The sequence below is a fragment of the Pongo pygmaeus genome, chromosome 8, assembly GCF_028885625.2.
Source record: "Pongo pygmaeus isolate AG05252 chromosome 8, NHGRI_mPonPyg2-v2.0_pri, whole genome shotgun sequence".
Taxonomy (NCBI): domain Eukaryota; kingdom Metazoa; phylum Chordata; class Mammalia; order Primates; family Hominidae; genus Pongo; species Pongo pygmaeus.
In genome coordinates, this window is record NC_072381.2 from 64,569,297 (window position 1) to 64,595,784 (window position 26,488).

General features: G+C 46.0%; 1 non-coding gene and 1 pseudogene across 1 annotated transcript; both read left to right on the forward strand.

The window, feature by feature from the left end:
* The first annotated feature begins 49 nt into the window (after positions 1–49).
* Positions 50–19,321, forward strand: LOC134740159 (inosine-5'-monophosphate dehydrogenase 1-like; annotated as a pseudogene).
* On the forward strand, positions 5,632–5,736 carry LOC129006931 (U6 spliceosomal RNA). The gene has a single exon (XR_008492124.1). It is a non-coding gene; the product is annotated as a U6 spliceosomal RNA (small nuclear RNA).
* Positions 19,322–26,488: the final 7,167 nt, after the last annotated feature.

The window sequence follows — 26,488 nt, forward strand, 5'->3', positions numbered from 1 at the left end:
ATCCCTATAGGCAGCAGCAGAGATTCAGCCATTCCTGGCTGCAGTGAAAGAGATTAAAAAGGCTCTTGGAAAGTTTGACCTGTGCCCAGATGCCACCTGGTACCCTACGAGGATTCAACTCTCATCCAAGAGGTTTCCTAGTCATTCCACAGCAGCCAGTTGGTGGAACAAGAAATGCACAACATCATGTGCTGGGCTCCAAGCCCTGGAAAGGAGAGCAGGAACTATAATCACGATACTTTGTGCTTGTCACTGCACCAGCCTGCATGGTCAAGCATGTGGGCATCCCCTAGGGGACACAGTGCCCTCAAGCTTATTAGATAGCTAGATATGACAACTGAACCATTTTGTGGGGGATGAATTCAGGGATGAAAAACAGAGGCCCACAGGGGGCATGGTACATGTCCCCACAGTGGGGAGCCAGCCCATCTGTGGGAACTGCTGGCAGAAAACATTCCTCTTCCAAAACTGCGGGCCTCAGATGACCCCCAGGACCAGGTGGAGACCTGACTTCTTGATTGCATGAAGGATCTCGCAGGCCACACCTCCGAGCCTGGTTGACACAGGTGAATAAAGGACTGGATGATTTCAGTGGGTGGGACTGAAAACCTCTTTGGCTTGGAAGACCGCTCTCTGGAAGGATTTGGTGTTCAGACCTTCCTGGGGCATTTTTTTTTTTCCAAAAGTAGAGGGGATATAAAAACATTTACACTGAGAGCCCCTGTTCCCAGCCTGCCCGGCCCACAGCGGCAGTGTGCCTGCGGCAGGTGTCCACTCGGGTGTTTATGTCGGGTCGTGGGGTGTCACGGCAGCCTGGCAGACTACCTGATCAGCAGCAGCACCAGCTAAGTGCCTGAGGACGGGCTCACCGCGCAGCAGCTCTTCACCAGCACCAACGGCCTCACCTACAGTGACTTCCTGATTCTCCCAGGATTCATAGACTTCATAGCTGATGATGAGGTAGACCTGACCTCAGCCCTGACCTGCAAGGGCTGAAGACGCCACTGATCTCCTCCCTTATGGGCACTGACAGAGGCTGATGTGGCAATCGGGATGGCTCTGATGGGAGGTATTGGTTTCATTCACCACAACTGCACCCCAGAGTTCCAGGCCAACGAGGTGCAGAAGGTCAAGAAGTTTGAACAGGGCTTCATCATGGACCCCGTGGTGCTGAGCCCCTCGCACACCGTGGGTGATGTGCTGGAGGCCAAGATGCTGCATGGCTTCTCTGGTATCCCCCTCACTGAGACAGGCACCATGGGCAGCAAGCTGGTGGGCATCGTCACCTCCCGAGACATCAACTTTCTTGCTGAGAAGGACCACACCACCTTCCTCAGTGAGGTGATGATGCCAACGATGGAACTGGTGGTGGCTGACGTTGAAAGGCGTGACGTTGAAAGAGGCAAATGAGATCCTGCAGCATAGCAAGAAAGGGAAGCTGCCTATCGTCAGTGATCACGATGAGCTGGTGGCCATCATTGCCTGCACTGACCTGAAGAAGAATCGAGACTACCCTCTGGCCTCCAAGGATTCCCACAAACAGCTGCTGTGCAGGGCAGCTGTGGGCACCCGTGAGGATGACAAATACCACCTGGACCTACTCACCCAGGCGGGCATCAACGTCATAGTCTTGGACTCGTCCCAAGGGAACTTGGTGTATCAGATCACCATGGTGCATTACATCAAACAGAAGTACCCCCACCTCCAGGTGATTGCGGGGAACGTGGTGACAGCAGCCCAGGCCAAGAACCTGATTGACGCTGGTGTGGACGGGCTGCACGTGAGCATGGGCTACGGCTCCATCTGCATCACCCAGGAAGTGATGGCCTGCGGTTGGCCCCAGGGCACTGCTGTGTACAAGGTGGCCGAGTATGCCCAGTGCTTTGGTGTGCCCATCATAGTTGATGGCGGCATCCAGACCGTGGGGCACGTGGTCAAGGCCCTGGCCCTTGGAGCCTCCACAGTGATGATGGGCTTCTGCTGGCCACCACCACGGAGACACCCGGTGAGTACTTCTTCTTAGAAAGGGTGCAGCTCAAGAAGTACCAGGGCATGGGCTCACTGGATGCCATGGAGAAGAGCAGCAGCAGCCAGAAATGGTACTTCAGCGAGGGGGATAAGGTGAAGATCGCACAGGGTGTCTCGGGCTCCATCCAGGACAAAGGGTCCATTCAGAAGTTCTCGCCCTACCTCATAGCGGGCATCCAGCACAGCTGCCAGGATATCGGGGCCCGCAGCCTGTCTGTCCTTCGGTCCATGATGTACTCAGGGGAGCTCAAGTTTGAGAAGCGGACCATGTCAGCCCAGATCAAGGGTGGTGTCCATGGCCTGCACTCTTACGAGAAGCAGCTGTACTGAGGACAGCGGTGGAGGCCGAGGTGGTGGAGGGGGTGCACCCCAGTGTCCACCTTGGGGCACAGTCTCCCTCCATCACTGAGTGGTACACAGATTTGCACTACAGGTTCCCCAGCTTCTTTCCAGGGAGAGAGGAGGGGAGGTCCTGACGGGTCTGCGGCCCTTTGCTTGGCATCCCCTGCAGAGTCAGGACTGCTTCCTGGGCCAGGCTGCCCTGGGAGCCCCCCTGCTCAGCCAGCTGGGCTCTCAGGCCCTGCACCTGCCTCAGGTCTTTTCTTGCTGCAGCCTGCTGCAGCCTCCTTCAGCCTGACCCCCACCCCAGGGGCAGGCAACCCCTCCTGGCTTCTTCTCTAGGGCACCTCCCTGCCCCCAGATCCCCAGGAAATGGTGCTCTCCTGGCTCTGCCTCTGGCCCTTCCGGGGTCCTGTCCCCTCAGGCATGTGGCACTTCTGAGCTCCTGACTTAGGCCAAGGGGAGGTCTCTGCCCCCTTCCCCGGCCCTGGGCTACCCTTGGGTCCTGCTCCTCAGGCTACTCCCCTGTCCCTGGCCCTGAGGAGGAGGCTGGTCATGGCCACCTGCCTGTCATTCCTGACTCACCACCGTCCCCAGGTGTGCCATTCCTGCCCTCTCCCTCAGCTGCAGTTGAAGGCTTTAACTTTGCACACTTTGGGATCACAGTTGCGTCAGTGTGTATTAAATAATCAGAATAAATCAAGCAGGTTTCAACGCCTCCAAATATATATCTATATCTATATAGATATATATATAGATATCAGTCTCATGCTACTCTTCATCCCAAAAAGTAACACTATTTTTATGCATTTCTAAATCCCTACTGCTGCTTTCTGCAGATACCAGCTAAATCAAATGTGAATTCATGTTCTCTCCTTCACACCCAGAAGGTAGCATACATAAATGTTCAGTATCTTTATTTTTTTCCACATAACACAGAAAACAGGTGTCGTGACCCTATTGCAGTCACTGCTGTGGTGGCAAATGGACTCGTTAGAGGAGGGGAGTCCGAAAGTGCAGAACTGCCAGGCAAGGAGCCTAGAGGCAGGAGAACGCAAGTCCATGTCAGTAGGGCGAGGGTTCAAAGTGCATCCCGGGGAGCCTGCTTGCCTGGTAAAGGTGCTACCAAAATGTTAACCAGTCCTCGAGAAAGACAGAGAAGACTGGGAGAGGGGTGTCTGTGTATGGGGTGGGGGTGGGGGAGCCCTGGGGCTATGTGAGCTCTTAGCAGAAGAGTTGCAGCCCCTGTCCTGGGAATCACATGTAGTGATTCCTGAGTGTAGAACAGCCATTGTGTATCCTGGGGTCACAGGGAATAGAGATCTTCTCCTGAAATTGGACAAGGAAGAGTGCCTGTCTGGGCTCACCCCCTTGATGCTTATGTAATGTTTTGAGCTTGAAGTGTTGGATGAGACCTTGAGACCTGAAGGGAAGGGAGGAGCTTGGAGGGAGAGACACCAAGTACGTCAAATGTCCTGGGAAGTGAAGAAAGAAATGTATATTGGCCGCCACCAAGAAGAAGATGGAAGGGAGGTTTCCCCTGAGGACTAGGAGTCGTCGGTGGTCCTCTAGTACTGTAGGTGGAGATGCTGCCTTCGGGATTCACTATGGGTGATGACTGGATGGGACCAGAAAGATATAAGGGCTGGACCTCTGTGGTCTTGTGCAGTGTGCACCACCATGGGAATGGGCTCTAATATTTGCAAAACACCTACAATGTGCCAGACATTATACTGGGTGACTTTCCTGTGCTTTTATATGTTTGCCCAGGGTTAAGGTCCTTTATTCTTTTTTTTTTTTAAATGGTCAGTATTTCATTGTGGCATTATTTTATTCAAATTAAAATTAAACTTATTTTTATGGAGATCAATGTAATTAACTACATGTCTAATATAAAGAGCAACAAACCTTGTTATTTTAAAACCACAGAACATTATTTTGATATTTTGAGCCAAACATGCAAAACTTGACTTAAAATTGCATATTTGATGCATTTAAGATAAATTCTAAATGAAAATCTAAATCATGCTTTTATTGTAAATATTAATATAGGCACACGGAAAACATCCAAGCAGTATAAGCAAGGCATGAAGTAAAAAGTCTGAGTCCATCGACAGTGTAAAGGATCTGACTATTACCACCTTAACTGTGATCACACTTCACTTCTGTAATAATTATAGACCACCCAAATGAGAATGAGCAGCAGCTACTTGTTCTCAGCTTGGTATATACCCAGAGAGTCAGCCACAGTCACTTGCCATTGCACACACTCAAAGGCAGTCAGGGGAGTGAGAAAGCTTTATGCTGGGAAAAGGGGAGGCTTCAGGTGAGCCCTGATCAAAGGCTGTTGGCATCTGGAGACTGTGGGTGAGCTAACTAGAAGCAGGGTATCCTATGTGATTGGTTAGGGAAGCATATTTGGCCTTCTCTAGTTGGTCCTACTAAAGGATTTTCAAAGCAGAGGCAAGAATTAGGGAAGCTGGCAGGTATTGATCAAGTCCTGGCCATTTGGGACCAAAGGCTACAGGGGATGTTTGGCTTCCTGGACTGGTTACTGCAGACTGTGGGTCAGAGTTCTGTTTTTGTATATGATCTGCCCATTGTCCATATATTCTAGTAGATCCCATAATGAAACCACCAGATATGAGTTACAACATGAAGTAAGTAAGTACACAGTGTCAACTGGAATGTGTTCTTGCCAAAAATCCTCCACTTGGGTCTTATCAAGGCTTTAAATCCAACTGCTGGTTTATAGGAAGTTTAGGGAATGAAGACGCAATCAGGCAAATCTAAAATGAAGGATATTCTATAAGACAATGACCTGGTCTCTTCAATGCTATGGATTTAAAAAGCGCTGGGGAAGGAGGGCTGGTGGGAGGACTGTTTTAGATTGAAAGAATGTTGAGACTTGAATAACCAAATAAAATAAACATTGAAACAGCCCCAGTTTTCTCATAAAACTGAAGCTTGGGCCGGGCGCAGTGGCTCATGCCTGTAATTCTAGCACTTTAGGAGGCCAAGGTGGGTGGATCACCTGAGGTCAGGAGTTCGAGACCAGCCTGGCCCACATGGCGAAACCCCGTCTCTACTGAAAATACAAAAATTAGCTGGGCATGGTGGCATACACCTGTAATCCCAGCTACTTGGGAGGCTGAGGCAGGAGAATCACTTGAACCTGGGAGGTGGAGGTTGCAGTGAGCCAAGATGGTGCCACTTCACTCCAGCCTGGGTGAAAGAATGAAACTCGTGTCTCGAAAAAACGAAGTGCTCACTTCGGCAGCACATATTCTAAAATTGGAGCGATACAGAGAAGATTAGCATGGCCCCTGTAAGGATGACACTCAAATTGGTGAAGGGTTCCATATTTAAAAAAACAAAAACAAAAACCTTGAAGCTTGGAAAACTTACATTTGTCTTATCTGAGTTCCTTTCTCGGGAAACCAACCATCGGGCCTCCTGAATGATACTGGGAACTGAGACTTTCCAGATCACTGCCACTGGACAATGAGGTGCACCTGCTCCTTGTTGACCAACTTCTTATCCCTGCCTCATTCCTGTTTTCCCACATGTGGTTACAATGAGATGCTGGACCCCCTTATACTACCGCCTGCTGCCTATTGACCAACTCCTCGTCCCTGCCCCCTCTTCTTTTCCCTTAACCTTAGTTGGTGGGAAGGGACATATTTGAGGCTGGTCTCCCTTCTCTCCGGCTGACATCACTCAAATAAAATCTTCTTCCCTGGCAATACTTGTTGCCACAGTGATTGGCTTTCTGTGTGGTGAGCAACAGGACCTAGACCAAGCCCCTGGTGATCAGCAACATTTGGGAAACAATTGAGATTTTCATATGGACTCAATTATATGGTATTGGGGAATCACTCATTGTGTTAGGGTGTTAATGGCATCTTGTAGGGGAATATGTTGAGGCAATGTAAACTCAACACTTTAAAGATGCAGCATCTGAAGTAATTTCCTCTGAAATGGCTCAGTAAAAAAAAAATTTATAATGCAGTATGGCGAAATGTAGTCTTAGATCTAAGTGGTGAGTACATGGGTTTTCATGACAGAAAAACAGACTAGTCTATGTTTGTACTTTTTATAATCATGTTTAGAGAGGAGTCTACTGTGCTCTATCTTAAATTCTACTTAGTAACTACTGTTGCAGTTTAATGTCTATACGAGCAAAAAATAGTCTTGTATTCCCCTTTCATATTTTTTCCTAAACATAATTATAATCCACCTACTAGATTTTTTCCCTACCCAATGCCATGGAAATTTTCCTGTATCAGACCATGTGGATCTGCTGCATTCTTTTTTATGGCAACACACATAGTATTTATTTGGGAGAATGTACTCACTTATTGGGTATTGATAACTTCATTTTTTGTAGTCTTTCCACTGTTAAAAGCATTATATTACTCTAGTCTCAAAGAAAAAGTGAAGGAGGCATTGAAGGAAATAGGCTGGTTGTTTGCCATAAGAGATAGAACCTAGGATGCTGACCAGGATGGTTGAGAAGGTGGTCAGCCCAGCCCAGAGCTGGTAATCGGAGGGGACTTGAGGGAAGTAGCCAGGTGTGCTCATCCCTCAAGGGACACAGCATGGCCAAGGGAGGTGGGAGCCAGAGGAGAGGGAAAACTGACCATGACTAAGAGCCTCTCCTTAAACTCAGCCAGTTTCAGTGAAGGTCTTGGTTTCTAAAGTTTAGCTGTGAGACATTCTCATTAGGTTTTTTTTCAAAGGGAAGTCGAGGGTTAAAGAAAGAGAGGGAGTCGGCGGCTCTACAGCAATGCAGGTTCTGTGTTCAGCATAAGACCTGCAGAGGTGGGGGACCAGCTTAATGCCAGTGCTCACCGCTGCTTACAGGCTGGGGCAATTATAGCCCTGGGAGGGAGGGATCTTGGGGAGCATGTTGCCTGGGAAAAGGTTGATAACATGTTCCCACGATGAGGTGGTTTGGCCCTTGTTCTGGCTGAATGTGATGTTCTTTGTACTTTTTTACAGCAGAATGTAAGAAAGTCAGGTGGTTGGTCAGGCTGTTTCTCATGGCCCAAACCCCCATGGAATGTTTCACTTTAACTAAGATCTGTGAAATGCAGGGGTATGGGTGGGGGGTGTTTACAGAATGGTTCAGTTTGAACTAACAGTCCTTAGGGCAGGGGCAGCTGCCTTTCCAGCCACCTTATGTCTGCCTGGGCATGTGGACCCTTGGGGTTGTGTCTGTGCTGACTGGCTAATGCCATGGCTAGAGGCCTGAGATAGCCAGCCTGGCCAATTCCACCTCCAGCAGGCTGGCAGGGTTGCAGCAGCCATTAGGGAAGGGCCAGATAAGGGGTGTGCATGGACCACACTGTGAACGCATGCATGAGTGGCTATGGCCCAGTCAGTGTCCTGCAGACAGGCATCTGTTCTGTTAGGACAATGACACAAATACTTCAAATGTCATCTCACAAGGGGCCCTATCATCCCTTACGCTCATCCCCCAGGGCAGTTAGGAAGGAGAGATGACCCATTTCCAAAGTGGGTACCATTGACTGTGAGAGAGGTAGACTTCTTAAACATCCTTTTAAGGGCTTATTTTCAAGAATTTTTTTTTTTAAAGAATTCAACCAGAAGTGATTTCTAGAAATAGGCAGGTGGTGTGGTGGCATGGGTGCATTTTCCAAATGTTTTGTCAACAAAGCTGCAGGGTCCTGCTACTTTTGTGTGTAGATCAGAGCCCAAACCAGGATCCTTGCTTGGAGGAGAACCTCCAGAAAAGCCCCTCTTAGCTGTGTCCCTCTGCAAGATAAGTGGGCATCCTCGCCCTGCGAGCTTGGACAAAACTAAAACTCCAAGCTCCCTGGAGACAGGCTGGTTCCGTGTGCATTCCTCCTTGGAGGCCAGCTTCCTCTGGATTTGTTCTTAGGCTTTTGCAGCTGAGGGCCACTGCAAAGAAAGGTTATCCAGGGAGATGACATGGTGGCGAGGGCTCTGGCTGGCCCTGTAGATGAGCCTAAAAGACGAGATTAGAGCAGCTCACTGTGTGTCCATGACCTCAGTGGGGATCTGAACCATCAAGAAAACCATCCTATTTGTGGGCAAGAATGTCTGTTCTTGTTTGGGATCAGTGGGTCAGCAGCAACACCCTATGGAAGCAGCAGAAGCAATGGCAGCTTACAATTGCGCTGGTTCTTAACTCTCGCCAAGAGAATGGAGAGGTTTGGCCTTTCCCCAGGAGAAACAGGACTGAGCCACCTCTAATGATTCTTGGGACAACTCAAGGGGACTAGGGTGTTCCCAGGAGAGACACTGGGCCTGCTACTAATCTGGAAAGAAGGCCGAGAGTGAATTTAAATGAAATAGAAAATGCATTATCACCCTGAACACAAAAAGCAGCTCCTCTGCCCACACAGAGGTAGGATACAGGCGATCAGATTCCCCACGTTCCTGAGGCTGTCCTTTGGAGGACAGATCACAGATTGAGTTACAAAACTCATCCTACAGCAAATCCTGATGGCAAATCCAGAGACATTTTAGGGGGATAGTGTCACTGGCTTCAAATATCTGTGTGGGCGGAGGATTACCTCGGTGCCGAGGCAAGAGACTGAAGGCACAAACTGTTTCAGTATAATAAAGAAAATAGTTAGAATAAGAATAGTCATAATACAAATTAGATATAGAGATGATCATGAACAATTATCATTATCAACATTAATCATTAGCTTTTAATATTACTCTTTGTTGCATTACTAATATAACCTAGGAATAACCGGTGGGCATAGGGTCAGGTGCTTAAGGGACCTAGGGTCCCTAGGGTCAGGTGAGAAGTGACCTAGAAGGCAAGAGGTGAGCCTTCTGTCACACCCGCATAAGGGCTGCTTGAGGGCTCCTTGGTCAAGTGATAACGCCAGTGTCTGGGAAGGCACCGTTACTTAGCAGACCGTGAAAGGGAGTCTCCTTAGAGGAGTCAGGGAACACTGCTCCACCAGCTTCTTGTGGAAGGCTGGATATTATCCAGGCCTGCCCTCAGTCATCCGGAGGCCTAAACCCCTCCCTGTGGTGCTGTGCTTCAATGGTCACGCTCCTTGTCCACTTTCATGCTCCTCCTGTACTCCTGGTTCCTCTTTGAAGTTTGTAGTAGATAGCGGTATAAGAAATAGTGAAAGTAGTCTTTGATCTTTCTTGTACATGTGAACAGAAAATGCTGTCATATGCTGCCTTCTCTGTCTGCTTTGGCTATCTAAAAGGGAAGGGCCCGCCTATCCTGTAATCACGTGACTTGCTTCACCTTGTCAATCACTTAGAAGATTCACCCTCCTTACCCTGCCCCCTTGTCTTGTATGCAATAAATATCAGCGAGCCCAGCTGTTCGGGACCACTACCGGTCTCCGCGTCTTGATGGTAGTGGTCCCCCGGGCCCAGCTGCTTTCTCTTTATCTCTTTGTCTTCTGCCTTTATTTATTACAATATCTTGTCTCTGCACACGGGGAGAACACCCGCTAAGCCCCGTGGGGCTGGACCCTACATATCTGGACGGCCATCAGGAGCAGGCCCAAGGAAAGACATTCCAGGAGGCAGATTTCTGATCAGTATGGAGAACAGCTTCCCTGGCACTGCACACATTCCGTGGTGCAAGCAGACCCCGGGCCGGGCAAGGCTGGTCCATTAATTGGCTGGGCCACAGGTCCCTGCCACTGCCTCCCTGACCCCAGTCCAATTCCTTGCTGGGTTTTCAGGCTGGAGCTCCACCTACACACAGAACTAATCTGGGGGAGTCACAAAGGGCCTCTGGTCTCCTTCCCCAGATGTTCCTTACTGGCCCTTTCGAGGTAGATAGCCCCTTACCCTGGATGTGAGGTCCTTCCCCTACTCTTTTTGCCCTGCAGTCCTGCTGCCTCCACCCCAGGGCAAGATTGCTTCCTGGGAAGGGAACCCAGGAGAAGGCAGAGTTCAAGTTCTCTTCATTGGCTCCTGGGAATGTATGATTGGGTCCATGAAGACAAGTTCTTCTAGGAGGAGGCCGAGGACTCCACCTAGGATAGCTGATGAGCACCTTCTTCTTAACTACGACAACTAAAAGGACTTCTTAATAAGGTCCTAATTACTTTTCATTTCTTAATGAGGCTACTCAAAAGCAGGAGAAACATCAGCGAAAAGGATTGGTGCATTTCTACCTGAGACTGCCTTCTTGAGAGCCTCAGAATGACAGCTGGTGGCCTGGCTTCTTTAATGAACTACTGGTATGAAATCAGGGGGAATTCTGACCTCACTTTGGGTGCATGTACTGAGTAAACTGAAATTTCTTTCTTGTATGAAGAGTGAAGGTATAGCTCTGAGCACAGAAATCCCTTCTGGGTGCCAGAAATGTCTTTTTCAAAGGGGTTGGTGTTAAAAGGGTTCTGGCTGTGCCTCTGTGACATGGACAGAGTCAGCCCGGTTCTTTGGGTCTCAGTGTTCCCTTCTGTAAAGACAAGGCTTGGAGACTTTCCCTTGGGATGGGGGAAGGGAACACATGGAGACCCCCCAGGATGGCAGTGAGCCTCACGTGGATTCTGTTTCTAGAGGAGCAAAGCTGCTTCCGGTTACCTCCTGGGTCGGGGCTGCTTGCCCTGTGATGGGGCAGCTGGCCCTCAATGTGATGATGATGACATCTCTTGGGCCGGACTGGGATGGGTTGAGTTGGGCTCACAGGGAAAGTTGTCCAGAGGTTGAACTGTGTCTCAGAGTGTGGCCTGACCACAAAGAGTAGGGTCTGTCTGCAGCTGCTGCACCCCAACTGGGGCTGGGCCTTCCTCCTGGGTCCTGTACTCAGCTGGGGAGCATGGCAGCAGCACCAGCGCTCCCTTGCCTCTCCCCAGCACCTCATGGCATGAGGGCTGGGACCCCTGCTCCGCTGGCTAGGTCCATTGGGCCGAAGGAGGGTCTAGTTTTGACTCCTGGCCTTTTTTTTTTTCATGATATAGAAAATATTTTTAAGAAATAAAAACCTTTCTTTGCCCTGGTTATACTGCCCAGCAAAAAATTCTTCCTTCCCCTTGACGTGCTTTGAGTCAAACATATCTCTGTAAAAAATGCACAGCAGTGTGGCCTGAGCTTCAACTTTTAATTCTCATTGAAATTTGAATTTAAATCACAGAGATAGTATATAGTGGTTGTGTTCAAACAACACAGAAGAATATAGAGACTCTGGAAGGAAGTTCTGCTATCGCCTCCACCCCTCTCCTCCCCACTCTCCTCCCTTCTCTTTCTGGCCTGAGTATCAGGCGACACTGCTTTGAGAGGCCACAGTATGCAGCAGTCTGGGTTGGAGGGCCAAGCCAACGACAGGAGGAGCATCACCTCAGAGAGACTCAGCGGCAGGCAAAGCGCGATAACCACAGAAGAGACAGGTCTGTGGTGACCTCCCAGGCCAGGGCCAGGTACCAGTCAGGACTGTGCCTCTGCCATCCACACATTGACAGGGAAGAGCCAGCGCTGCCCATCTGCACTTCAGCTCCCGTGGGCTTTCTCTTTCTGGCCTCAAAGGGAAGAAGGCGTCCTTAGCTCAGTCATTGCAAAGCCCGTGACTACACGTGGAAACCTCAGTGGATCAGGCTCAGGAGGGAAGCTGCATGACCCCGTGGCTGGCGGCATTCCGCAGGGGCCACTTTAGCAGGAAAGAGCAGGGAAGCAACATAAGCTGAAGGGCGGGGACGTGTAAGCCATGAGATAGGTGGCTGCTGTCAGCGAGTCCATTCCAGGGTCTCCTAGGGGGCTGCCAGCCCTGCGGGCTGTGGGGGGATCATTCAGAGGTGCCCCGTCTCAGGTCTCTCTCGTCTCCCCCACCACTGCATGAGTTGAACATGGACATTCAGAGCTGTGGTGTACGGGATGTATTGCGTCAGGGAGCAGGTGTCACTCCCTTGTCTCTGGACCGACGCTGCTGGGCTGCCCTGGTTATGCAGCATCCATTTAACTTCTTTAGGGAGCACTGACAGTGTGCCAAGCTCTCTTCTGAGTGCTCAGAATACAGGTTATTGAATCAGACATGGGCCTTGCCCTCGAGATCCTGACAGCAATCTGGTGGTGCTGATGCTAGCGGGATGAGCTGTCACTTTCACTCACACAGCAGACGGCAACACAGCCTCTGCAGGGAGTGTGGAGTATGCACTTTGTTTAGTGATGAACTCCTAGAGTCCTAAAACACAGAGTCCTTTATTTATGTCTTTGGCCCCACTGCCCCAACCTTTCACCGTGCCCACCATCTCTGGGCTTTTCAGCTTCCTGGTAATTCAAGAGACCCTCATTGGTTGTTTTTGAGCACAGGTAGCTTTTCCCCTCTGAATGGCCCTTTGAAAGGTAATCCCAACACCCGCCCTCACCAGTCCTGTACAGGAGCCATGGCTCTAATAAACAATCAAGTGGCAATTATCCATTCAAGGATCATCTGTCTTGGGAATTAGTTTTTGTTGTGGTGGTTGTTTCAACTGACTTCTCAGATACTTTCTCTCCAACGTGGTTTGTGAGTTACCAGAGAAGTGGGACTCATTTTACTATTGCCAATACTCGCTGCAAGAAAAAGAGAAGCAAAATAGTGAAGTGGAAAGAGCAGGAGCCAGGAGCCCAAGGACTTGTACCCTAGTCTTGATTCTGACGTGAGCTGGCTCACAGGCTTTCATCGTGGGCATTATTCTCATCACCTGTGAGCTTGAGGTTGCAAACCAGCATGTATTATTTGTGGGAGCACGTGGTGTATTTTAAGTATAAACAATGCATGGGAGCTATAAGGAACTTAGGGACTGCTCTCAAGGAGGCAAGAAATAGGATACAGGAAGGGAAAACAGTCCTTCGGTTCTAATTCTGCTGCGTGAGAGGAACAGTTTGTATCACAGAGCGGCGTAACTTGTAGCTGGAAGGAGCAGGGAGAAAATGTAGGCCAAGGGGTAGATTGTTTAAATGGATTAATTCTTGGACTGTGCACTCAGCTTTAGCAGGGCTGTATCTGTGGGACTCCTGTGAGGCCTGGCTTGTGGATGGGTCCTATAGACATTTGTGATTTGCTTATGCAAGGTCACCGAGGGATAGTATAGGCTTAGAGACAATTTTTTGAGTTCCCAAAATAAAAGGATAGTGTATATTTGAACTTCAAAACCCCTGAGAGTCCTAGACATTGGTTAATCCTCCCAGCTCAGCCTCTTGAGTAGCTGAAACTACTCAAGTGTCATTTCACACGATGCCTGGCTAATTAAAAAAAAATTTTTTTTTTGCAGAGATAGGGTTTTGCTATGTTGCACAGGCTGGTCTTAAGCTCCTGGCCTCAAGCAGTCCTCCCGCCTCAATCTCCCAAGTTGCTGTGTTGCTCCTAGATAATCCCAAATTTATGTATCTGTGTGAGGGGTTTCTTAGTTCCAACAACCCATAGGCAAGGCCAAAGGTTTCTGTCACTTTTCCCTGTGTGGGCATTCAAAGCCATGTTTCCTAAAACAGTCCCGTCCTACCATACCCTTCCACCTTCAAGGCAGCTACAGCAGGCACTTATGCTTCATTCTCCAGAGTTCTGTCCCCTTGGTGTTCTGACTCCTGGGGGTTTCCATTACCTTCCTGTGAGCTCAGCTATGCATTAAAATTATGTTTTGTAAATTGCACCCAACATTTTCTAGGCATTTTGTTGCAGAAAGCCCTTCAGGTTGTCTTGTCTACCCTGGTGCCAGAAGAGAAGCCTCATGAACATCAGCAGCATCTGACTTTTTACAAAGGAATCTGAGCTAGGAGAGTAAAATTGTAGGATTTGCTAGAGCTACATACACAGTGTAAGGATGCTCAGTCTCCAAATTGTTCAGTTTGTGGAAATAGCTTCTAATAAACAAAAGGATCTTACTTTGTATCTATGGTCCTTTTTTTGTTTCTTATTGAGAATTGCTTTAAGTGTTTGAGCAAGTTTCCATCTTGCATCAGGGAAGGTAGGATTCTTTGGGGTGGGAACTTTTCAGCAGTCAGGACGAGAAGCTTACCTTGGTTGATCCTGGGTAATTGTAAGTGACAGACAAAGCCTCTCAGACTTCCCCCACTCATCTCAGGCTGGATGCTGGTGAGCTTATTCAGCACTGGGTACAGCAAGTCCTGTTCCACTGACCAACCAGCTCTCTTGCCACATGGGCCATCTGTCCATTAATATGGGGTGTGACCACTTATGGAAATGACTACAAACCCTCATCCTACTCACAGCCTCAACATCTATTGTATCTTGGTGGCCAAGTAGGAATAAGTAGCAAAATTAATTTGATTGTGACTGTATTCTTTATTCTGGTCCTCCCTGTCTTCACTTTATTCATGTAAGTAAAGAAAACTCCTATTAAAGGCAAAAGAAACAAAAAACAGGCAGCCAAGGAGTTTGAGAGTAATGTAGTTTCATAAACAGCACCTTCAGACATATATGATCTCCCGTGATTTGCAGGTATACCACAAACAGTTTTTTCTTAAAAGTATGGGACACACAGTTTGATGTCAAATTATTGAGAGGAAGATCAAACCCTGCAGATTTCAGATTTCCCTTGATAGTGGCTATTTTACTCTGACATGCCTAAAATGAACATATGTCACATTTAAAAATGTATTACACATATTCACGTAAGCTTAAGAAAGGGTATCATGAAACAAGGAAATTGAAACACACTTCAGTGATAGAAGTTAAAGAAACATGCATGAGGTCAACTCTATAAGATTCTGCAAAAAACAGCTCTAGGCAGTTCACTGCTACGTAAACAAGAAGTTGGAAGTTGGGGGTTCAGCTTGACTTGAAAGTCGTGGAGTTGTCACCCATTCCTCTCTCAACCCTGTACCCTTATCCTCCACCTCGACTCTTGTTTCCCTTTCTTTAGTTTCTGACACTGGCTTCTTGGCTTCAGCCATTCTCAACAGAGGGAACAGCATGAGAAGAGTCAGTTGAGCTTCCCCATGGGGTTACATCTCCTCCACCTCCTAGGAAACATCCTCCCTATTTTTTTGTAGCTGCCATTTTTGGAAGGCAGCTTCCTCTACCCCCCTCCACTTACTCATGCAAACTGCTCAGTCGTCGCAGGTTCAGATCTAGTTCTCCCTCCTCCAGGATCCAGGAGTTTCCCTCCAATTTCATGAACGGCATCATATTTATTGTCTGTACAACTCATTTTACTCAGGGGGCAGAGGACAGTTGTAACCTCTATGGACATTGTTCTCTTCAGACAAGTCTGCCATTTGGAGAGGGACACAGTGGATGGGGGATACCACATGGTGAGTCAGCTGAGTCTAATACTCTTTGGAAACCAATAGGCGACAGATGCCACAGCCAACTCTTCCCCCACATTTAGGTCGCTCATTCTTGTACACAATAGACCCTGCTTTACTTCACTCATTTCACCTCCATCTCTTCTCTCTTGAGATCCTAAATTTAATTCACTGAAGGGAGGGACCACTTCATCTTTTACATCCCTTTTGACATGCAACACAGGGCTGGTTTTTCCAGAGGTTACCAGCCAAATTCCTATGGCATGAATGAATAAATGGGTGCTTCTGATTACCAAATCAGTCTCCAGCCCTCAGTTCCCTAAGACCGTCTCAAAATTCATAGTTCTCCCATCATCTCTAGTCTGAAATATCTAAAATCCTCCACTTCTATTTTCTCCTTCAAATCTGGCCCTCTTAACCTTCTCATATCTCTTAATGATACAGTTATTCTCTAATACTCAGCAGAAACCTCAATCATCTTGGAATCCTTCTCTTCTTGGTCTCTAAAAATCACCAAAATCCATTGAGTTAGGTATTTCCTTTTCATTCGCACAGCTACAACCTGGGTTTCATCAACAGCCTAAGTTTAGGCCCTTATCACCCAAGCCTGGACTTTTGTAAGTGCCTCCTGCTTCATTGCCTTGAACAATAAAACCAGGCTAATCTTCCTAAAACATTGTTTTCTTCAAGTCAATGAATTGCATTTAAAAAATAAACATCCATGGCTCCTATAACTAGTGAAATATAATTCAGATGTCAGCCTACACTCAAGGCCCACCCCCACCACCCTCAACTGACTTTAGCTGACTTTCCAGCCTTCCTCTTTCCACCTGGACTTTGCAACGTTTCTGTCCAATTGGACTGGTTTGCTCACGGGCTCCCCAAGGAGGCCTCTGGCAATATTAAATGTCTTTGTTCATCCTGCCACACGGCCCTTTTTATTTGGTCTTTCCACATTCTGCCCAGTCTTCAAGGCTCAGTCAAGGGTGAGTCCCATCTCTTTGATACCTTCACCAGCCACTTGCAAAGACCACAGGCAATACCCTTGAAGTTCTTGAAGTTTCAACTTCAGGGCCTCACACCCCCAAGCCTTGGACCTTATTATATATTTGTAACTATATATATATTTTTTTTCTAAAGAAGTTCTTTCAATATTATGAACTTCAATCCCACATAAACTTGCACCCACCCTTCTGATCATCTGCAGCTGTCAGCTGCAGTTTAACTGATCTGCAGGGTTAGAGCTACTTATAGTGTCTTATTCAGTAAGCCTGGAAACATGCTCAGAGCTCACACTGAGTCTCCTCTTTCTTTGATTTCCATTTGGATCAAATCCCCAATGGTATGTTGAATACGTATTTTGAATATATATTTCCATTCGTGTAGACTTCAGAGCTCCTGGATGCAGAGGCGGGGAATATCTTGCCCTTGGCATCAGGGCTCATGTTTTTGGAAGGATTAAATGTGAGCATGTATAAAGGGAGGCGGGCAACATCATTACCCTAAGAAAAGTACAAACAAAGTACCGTAGGGGGTTAAAGAAGAGATGATGCTAGGTTTGGCATTTTACCCATGGTATCCCAACATCCCAGCAAGGTGTGCCGGGTATGCGAGAGAACGGCAGCTGCCTTTTCCTGGTGCCTGGCTTATTCTCCACACCCTTGGCCCCCCAGCCTAGCTAATGAGGCATTCCTTGTGCTCCTAGTTTTGCCACCCCAGCTCCTTTCTGGCTTCCCCAGAAATCTGTGGTCTAAAAAGATGTCAAAGTGCCTCCTAGTCTAATTTTCCAACATGCAATGCTTTTAGAAGAGCACTTACAGCTTTCACTTTGTGTGTGTTTGAACATTTTTTTAACAACAAAGTCTTGCTCTGTCACCCTAGACTAGACTGCAGTGGCACAATCATAGCACACTGCAACGTCAACCTCCTTGGCTCAAACTCAAACCCTCCTTCTGCCTCAGCCTCCTGAGTAGGGACTACAGGCATGTGCCACCATGCCTGGTTATTATTATTATTATTTTAAATTTTGTAGAGATGAAATTTCACTATGTTGTCCAGCCTGGTTTCGATCTCCTGGCCTCCAGTCATCCTCCTGCCTCAGCTCCCAGAGTGCAGACAGGCATATGAGCCACTGCTCCAGGTCCTTGTTTTTGTTTTTAAATCCCCATCTGTACCCATGAATTGAGTTTGTAAAGTCAACAAAAGCGAAAACTTAAATCTCTAGTTTGCCCTGGTGGACGGAGAAAGGGGAGAGAATGTGAGGGAAGGACCTGCAACTGTGTGATCCTGAAGCCAAGCTTCATTAGCTTTGCAGCCTTGTTTTTCCTTCTAACCTAAATAAACTGTTGTCTTCTTTGATTTGGTGTCCCTCACTAGCCTCCCTCTGGGGTAAGACTTCCCTTTGCTATGAATGCTGAATCCCTGGTTTAGGGATTCTTCATTAAGAAGTATGAGAAGGGACTGTGGTTTGCTGCCTTTGCTCAGAAGTCAGGAAAGCAATTTCTTTTCTGAAAAATGGATACTAATGCTTCCTTCTACTAGTCAAGGAGTCTAATGTCACTCATCTGCTCCCTTCTCTTGTTTTGGCTGCCCAGCTCAGAGCTACATTTTGTTTACAGTTACTCCAGTGTTTGCAGGCAATTTCTCTGGAATTATATTTCTCTATTCCGTCTCCACTACTTTTTGGTTTCCCTGTTTTATTCTGTGTTAACAAGCTTTGGTCCGACTATATCTTGATATATTAACATAGGTCCATGTGAATCCCCATGTTGTCATTGCCCTGGTCATTTCTACCTCCTTGCTGAGAATCCTGGCCCACCCCCAGCAGGAGACCTGTGGTGACATGGCCTTCTCCCCTTCAGGACAGAGCAGAAGGACTTTCTCCCCAGCAGCGGCCTCTGATGGCAGCTCTCCCAGGCCTGGCAACAGCTGTGAGGCTTCTTCAGACCCAGTTTCTGAAAGACAGCTTCAGGTCTTCAAACAGACCTGCATTTATTGGACTTCTGTTAGGGCCTGGTTCCCTAAGCCCTGAAGGGACTACCCTTCTCCCTTTCTCCTCAATCTTCAAGCCTCTCTCCAGCCTCAGGGCCAGGAGCAGCACCCCTGCAGGCTTCTTCCGTAGCTCTTTTTGCAAGTTTCCTCTTCACTGGATCCAGTCACACTGGCCACTGAGTCTGAGAGTCTAGTCCCAGCTCAGGAGGTCTGGTTTCCCTGGCAACATGGGTGGGGCTGAGCCTCCCAACTGCCCATGACAGTTATTCAGGAAATTTCAGTTGGTGCTCACCTGCTTGCTGGGGTTGACGGGGTGGTGACTGTTTAACTGTATTTTACAGAAGCGAGGCAAGTCTTGGTCAGAGTCTTCCAGGCTGGGACTAAAACCCAAGTATCCTCTCTCTGATCCATTTGTGATCTTCCACATCACACTCTGTGTTATCAATGGCTCCAATGTCACCTCCAGCCCTATATTGGAAATGCTAGGCTTGGCAACATTTCAGGATCCCTATCAGATGATCAAACACGGCCTGATTCTGATCCAGGGGAGAAATCTAAGGCCAAACTTCACCTAGGGCAAGTTTTCCAAAGTGTGGTCACAGGACACCTGAATCAGAATCATCTAGAATATTTGTTTTAAATGCTGAGTCCCAGGCCCCAGTCCTTACCAAATCTCCTGGGGATGGGCCAGGAAAGAATGAAACTAGGCCCCTGTGTCTCACCATACACAAAAATAAAATCAAAATGGATTAGAAACTTAAATCCAAGACCTGAAACTACTAGAAGCTACTAGAAGAAAACATGGGAAAATGCTCCAGGACATTGGTCTGAGCAAAGATTTTTTTCTGTAAGACATGAAAAGCAGAGGCAACCAAAGCAAAAGTGATTTTTTTTTTCAATGGAGTTTCACTCTTGTTGCCCAGGCTGGCGTGCAATGGCACAATCTTGGCTCACTGCAACCTTTGCCTCCTGGGTTCAAGCGATTTTCCTGCCTCAGCCTCCAAAGTAGCTGGGATTACAGGCATCCGCCATTACACCTGGCTAATTTTTGTATTTTTAGTAGAGACGGGGTTTCACCATGTTGGCCAGGCTGGTCTCGAACTCCTGACCTCAGGTGATCCACCTACCTCAGCCTCCCAAAGTGCTAGGATAACAGGCATGAACCACAGTACTTGGACTTTTTTTTTTTTTTTTTTTTGAGACAGAGTCTTACTCTGTCACCCAGGCCCGAGTGTAGTGGTGCAATCTCAGGTTACTGCAACCTCTGCCTCCCAGGTTCAAGTGATTCTCATGCCTCAGCACCCCCCCAGTAGCCGGGATTACAGGTGTGTACCACCACACCCAGCTAATTTTTGTATTTTTAGTAGAGATGGGGTTTCACCATATTGGCCAGGCTGGTCTCGGACTCCTGGCCTCATGTGATCTGCCCGCCTCAGCCTCCCAAAGTGCTGGGATTACAGGTGTGAGCCACCATGCGTGGCCCCCAAAATGATACTTTGGATTACATCAAACTAAAAAAGCTTCTGCACAGCAAAGAAAACAATCAACAAAGTGAAGAGGGAACCTGTAGAATGGAAGAAAACATGTGCAAACGATCTTAGACCTTTCCTCTTCACCTCATAGACAGTAGATTAGTGGTTACCAGAGGCTGGGAAGGGGAGGAAGGAGGGGGAATAAATAAATAAACATCTTCATTACCACTAAACTGTACATTTAAAAATGGTAAAGGTGGTAAATTACATATGTATATTTTATCTCAATTAAAAATACCCAAATAAAAGGTAATTTTTAAAAAAGTTACAGTCTTCTGTATCACTGTAGGAAGATTGTAGTTAATAACAATATATAGTTTCAAATAGCTAGAGGGAGGATATTGAATATTTCCAACACAAAGATATGATAAGTGTTTGAGATGATGGATATGCTAATCATCCTGATCTAATCATGATAACATTTCTATCAAAACATCACTATGAACCCCAATGAATATGTACAATGATTATTTCTACATATATTTATAAATATCTTTGTACTAGTCAAAGAGTCTAATGTCACTCACCTGCTCCCTTCCCTGCTTTGGCTGCGCAGCTCAGAGCTACATTTTGTGTACAGTTACTCTAGTGTTTGGAGGCAATTTTTTTTTTTCAATGGAATTTCGCTCTTGTCACCCAGGCTGGAGTGCAAAGGCGCGATCTCAGCTCACTGCAACCTCTGCCTCCTGGGTTCAAGAGATTCTCCTGCCTCAGCCTCCAAAGAGGCTGGGATTACAGGCATCCGCCACCACACCTGAATATTTTTTGATAGTCAATCAAAAAATGAATAAAGCTTCTATGAACATTCAAAATAATGCAAATTAAAAGAAAGGAAATGATCACCCTGGAAAACATTTTTAAAAATTAAAAGGCTTAGGTTGGGCACGGTGGCTCATGCCTGTAATCCCAGCAATTTGGGAGGCCGAAGCAGGTGGATCATTTGAGGTCAGGAGTTCAAGACCAGCCTGGCCAACATGATGAAACCTTGTCTCTATTAAAAATACAAAAATTAGCTGGGTGTGGTGCCGCATGCCTGTAATCCCATCTACTCGGAGGCTGAGGCAGGGGAATCGCTTCAACCTGGGAGGCAGAGGTTGCAGTGAGTGGAGATCACGCCACTGCACTCCAGCCTGGGTGAGAGAGCGAGACTCGGTCTCAATTTAAAAGAAAATTAAAAGGCTTTGCTCTGTAAAAGACTTTTGCTCTTTACAAAGATGAAAAGGCGAGCTACAGACTAGAAGAAAATAATTGGAAATTACTGGCAAAGTACTCATATCTTGAATACATGAAGAATTCTCAAGCTCAATGTCATTAGCCATCAGAACAATAAAAATTAAGAACAACTTTGGGAGGCTGAGGCGGGCAGATCACAAGGTCAGGAGATCAAGACCATCCTGGCTAACACAGTGAAACCCAGTCTCTACTAAAAATACAAAAAAATTTAGCCAGGTGTGGTGGTGGGCGCCTGTAGTCCCAGCTGCTCAGGAGGCTGAGGCAGGAGAATGGCATAAACCCAGGAGGCAGAGCTTGCAGTGAGCCGAGATTGCGCCACTGCACTGCAGCCTGGGTGACAGAGCAAGACTCCGTCTCAAAAAAAAAAAAAAAAAGACATCATCCTATTTATAGCATTCTGCTTTTAGTAGTGATATTTCCATTGACAAAATATAGTAATTCTCAATTGCTAAAAATGTCAAATCCTAAAAAATGTAGCTTTTTTTTTTTTTTTTTGAGACAGAGTCTCGCTCTTATTGCCCACATGGGAGTGCAATGGCGTGATCTCTGCTTACTGTAACCTCTGCCTCCCGGGTTCAACCGAGTAGCTGAGATTACAGGCACCCACCACCATGCCCAGCTAATTTTTGTATTTTTAATAGAGACAGGGTTTCACTATGTTGGCTAGGCTGGTCTTGAACTCCTGACCTCAGGCGATCTGCCCGCCTTGGCCTCCCAAAGTGCTGGGATTACAGGCATGAGCCACCGCACCCGGCAAATGTAGCATTTCTTTTTCTTTTTTTAAATTATACTTTAAGTTTTAGGGTACATGTACACAACGTGCAGGTTTGTTACATAGGAATACATGTGCCATGTTGGTTTGCTGCACCCATTAACTCATCATTTACATTAGGTATTTCTCCTAATGCTATCCCTTCCCCTGCCCCCCCCACACCATGGTGTCTATGAGTGATGTTAACATTGTTCTCAAGCAGTTGTTGGCCAAAGATTCATTTGGTGAATTTTATTTGTCTGAAATAGATGATTCTCATGATTCAGATGATTCTGATGTTAGTTCTGTTTAGAATTAACTCCAAGAACAATTTTTCTATTTTCTATTTTCTTTTCTTTTCTTTTTTTTTTTTTTTTTTTGAAATGGAGTCTCTATCACCCAGGCTGCAGTGCAGTGGAGCCATCTCAGCTCACTGCAACCTTCGCCTCTCAGGTTCAAGCAATTCTCCTGCCTCAGCCTCTCAAGTAGCTGGGATTACAGGTGCCTGCCACCATGCCTGGCTAATTTTTGTATTTTTAGTAGAGACTGGGTTTCACCATGTCTTGAACTCCTAATCTCAGGTGATCCACCTGCCTCAGCCTCTCAAAGTGCTGGGATTACACTCCTGACCTCAGGTAATCCACCTGCCTCAGTCTCAAAGTGCTGGGATTACAGGCGTGAGCCACTGCGCCCAACTGTATTTTATTTTTACATTGAAAATCAGTCAGATTTGCTCCAAACTCAAAGAGTGTGTTTAGGTAGAATTAAATGAGCGCTGGCAACGAGCTGCACTTTTTAATTTTCTAAACAGAAAAAGGGTTAATAGATGCTAAAATTAGTGGGCAAAAATAGAATGAAAAAGAAGAGATTTGATTGGTCTCAAAATATGTCTCCAGAAGATACTAATTATAAAGGGGAAATAGTAACTTTACAGTTAATAAATGTGACAAGCATCACCTTAACCAATTGCTAAAAATTAACATGAGTCATAAGACATATTGTCATCTTGTACCTGTTGATAAGATGCACTGAGAAGGGCACGACATGGTTTCTGTAGTGTTCATGCCAAAATTGCATAACTACAACCTAATGATGAGAAAATATCAAACATAAGCAAGTTGACAAACATTGTGCAAAATAACGTTTTGCAAAAAAGTGTCAAAATTATCAGCTGTCTCAAATTGGAAGAGACTAGGGACATGCGACAACTAAATGCAATGTGGGGGCCTTGATTGGATCCTGGGCCAGAAAAATAACATTAAATTAAGAGGCATTGGTGAAATTTGAATAAGGCCTATAGATTCATTATAGTATTGAATCTATGTTAACTTCCTGATTTAATGTGTTGGTGTACAGTTTTTCATGATAGCCTCTAATGATTCTTTGTATTTCTGAGATATCAATTGTTATGTCTCCTTTTTCATTTCTGATTTTATTTATTTGGGTCTTTTTTTCTTAGTCCATCTAAAGGCTTGTCAATTTTGTTTATCTTTTCAGAAAAAAAACTTTTCATTTTGTTGATGTGCATTTTTTAGTCTCACTTTCATTTATTTCTGCTCTGATCCTAGTTATGTCTTCCCTTCTACTAATTTTGGGTGTGGTTTGTTCTTGCTTTTCTTGTTCCTTGAGGTGCATTGTTAGGTTGTTTATTTGAAGTCTTTCTACTTTTTTGATATGGGCACTTGTCGCTAAATACTTTCCTCTTAGTACTGCATTTACCGTATCCCATAGATTTTGGTATGTTATATTTCCATTTTCATTTGTTTCAAAAATATTTTAAATTTTCTTCTTAATATTCTTTCATTGACTCAGTGGTCATTCAGGAGCATGTTGTTTAATTTCCATGGGTTTGTGTGTTCTCTGAGGTTCCTCTTGTTAGTGATTTCTAGTTTTGTTCCATTGTGATCAGGAAAGATACTTGATGTGATTTCTATTTTTACAGTTTGTTCAGACTTGTTTTTCGGCCTGAGATATGATCTATTCTGAAGAATATTCTATGTGCTGATCAAAAGAATGTGTATCCTGCAGCAGCTGATGAAATGTTCTATAAATGTCACCTAGGCCCTAGTATGTGGTTTCATTTATTTTTATTTATTTATTTGTTTGTTTGTTTGTTTATTTATTTTTGAGATGGAGTTTTGCTCTTGTCACCCAGGCTGGAGTGCAATGGCACGATCTCGGTTCACTGCAACCTCTGCTTCCCAGGTTCAAGTGATTCTCCTGCCTCAGCCTCCCAAGTAGCTGGGATTACAGGCACCCACAACCATGCCTAGCTAATTTTTGTTTTTATAGTAGAGACGGGGTTTCACCATGTTTGTCAGGCTGGCTAGTATGTAGTTTCAGTCCACTATTTCCACTATTTCTTTCTTTCTTTTTTTTTTTTTTTTTTTTTTTGAGACAGAATCTTGCTCTGTCACCCAGGCTGGAGTGCAGTAGCCAGATCTCAGTTCACTGCAACCTCTGCCTCCCAGGTTCAAGTAATTCTCCTGCCTCAGCCTCCCAAGTAGCTGGGATTATAGACACGTGCCACCATGCCTGGCTAATTTTTTTTGTATTTTTAGTAGAGATGGGGTTTCACCATGTTGGCCAGGTTGGTCTTGAACTCCTGACCTCAGGTGATTGCCCACCTGGGGCTCCCAGAGTGCTGGGATTACAGGTGTGAGCCACCGTGCCTGGCCTGACTCTACTATTTTTCCTGTTGATTTTCTGTCTGGATAACCTATCTGTTACTGAGAGTGGAGTGTTAAAGTCTCTTACTATTATTGTATTGCAGTCTGTCTCTCCCTTTAGATTTATTAACATTTGCTTTACTTGGGAGTTCCAATGTTAGATGCATAGCTATTTATAATTGTGATATGCTCCTGAAGAATTGACCCCTTTATTATTACATAGTAACCTTCTTTGTCTTTTTTTTTTTTACAGTCTTTGATTTGTAGTCTATTTTACCTGATATAATTATAGCTACACCTAGCCTTTTCTGGTTTCCACTTGCATGTTATATATTTTTCCACCCCTGCCATTTCAGTCTGTGTGTGTCTTTGTAGGTGAAATGGGTTTCTTGAAGGTAGCATATAGTTGGGTCATGTTTCTTTATCCATTCAGCCACTGTGTTAGTCTGTTTTGCATTGTTATAAAGCATGCATCCCAGGACAGCTCTGAATGCAGCCCAACACAAATTCATAAACTTTCTTGAAACACTGTGAGATTTTTCTGCTATTTTAAAAAGTTCATCAGCTATCATTAGTGTTAGTATATTTTATTTGTGGCTGAGGACAGTTCTTCTTGGCACAGGGAAGCCAAAAGATTGGACACCCCTGTAATTTAAAGAAATACCTGAGACTGGGTAATTTGTAAAGAAAAGGAGTTTATTTGGCTGACAACTCTACAGACTATACAAGAAGGACGGCACCAGCCTCTGCTTCTGGTGAAGGCCTCAGACTGCTTCCATCCATGGTAGAAAGCAAAGAGGTAGTAGACATGTCACATGGCAAGAGAGGGAGCAAGAGAGAGAAAGGAAGTGCCAGATTCTTTTTAAACAACCAGCTCTTGCATGAACTAATAGAGTGAGAACTCACTCATCACCAAGAGGATGACACCAAGCCATTCATGAGGGACCAACCCCTGTGATGTAAACACTTCCCATTAGACTCCACCTCCAGTGTTGGAGATCAAATTCCAACATGAGATTAGGAAGGGACAAATATTCAACTATATCAGCCACTCTATGCCTTTTAGAGAATTGAGACAATTTACTTCCAGTGCTGTTATTGATAAGAACTTACCTGTCTTATGACCTCCTTTTGGGGAGGTCATGGTTCCCTGTTTGTTGTTGTTTCTTGTGAGTATCCATCTACGACTTTGCATTGAAGGGTTAGTTATTTATTCCAATTTTCTCCGTTCACTTTTGTTTTTTATTGAATATATCAGCTTAGCAAATCTTTGCTAGTAGGTCGCTGCCTCCGTTTCGGCTGTAGATGGCGCCTCAAGCCCAAGTTCACGTTGGCTCTAGTAAATGGTCAGAGCCAAATGAGGGCGGTCCCAAAGGGATTGTCCAGGCAGTGTGGGACCACTGGCTGGGGGTTTGTGCTGGGGGGTGGGGGTTGCTGTGGAATGTACCTCCTACAGTGTGGTGCTACTGAACAGCCGCTCTTTGATTTGCTATCTCCTTTGGCTAAGTTGCTAAGCAGAGTTTCCAGGGCTGGGGATGGTAGTCCCACAATCCCCCTTTGTCTCAGCAGTGGGATTGCTGGGTCATATGGTAGTTCTAGCTGTAGTTTTTTGAGGGACCTCCATACTGTTCTCCCGAGTGGCTGTACTAGTTTACATCCCCATCAGTAGTGTATAAGTATTCCCTTTTCTCTGTATCCCTGCCAGCATTTGCTATTTATTT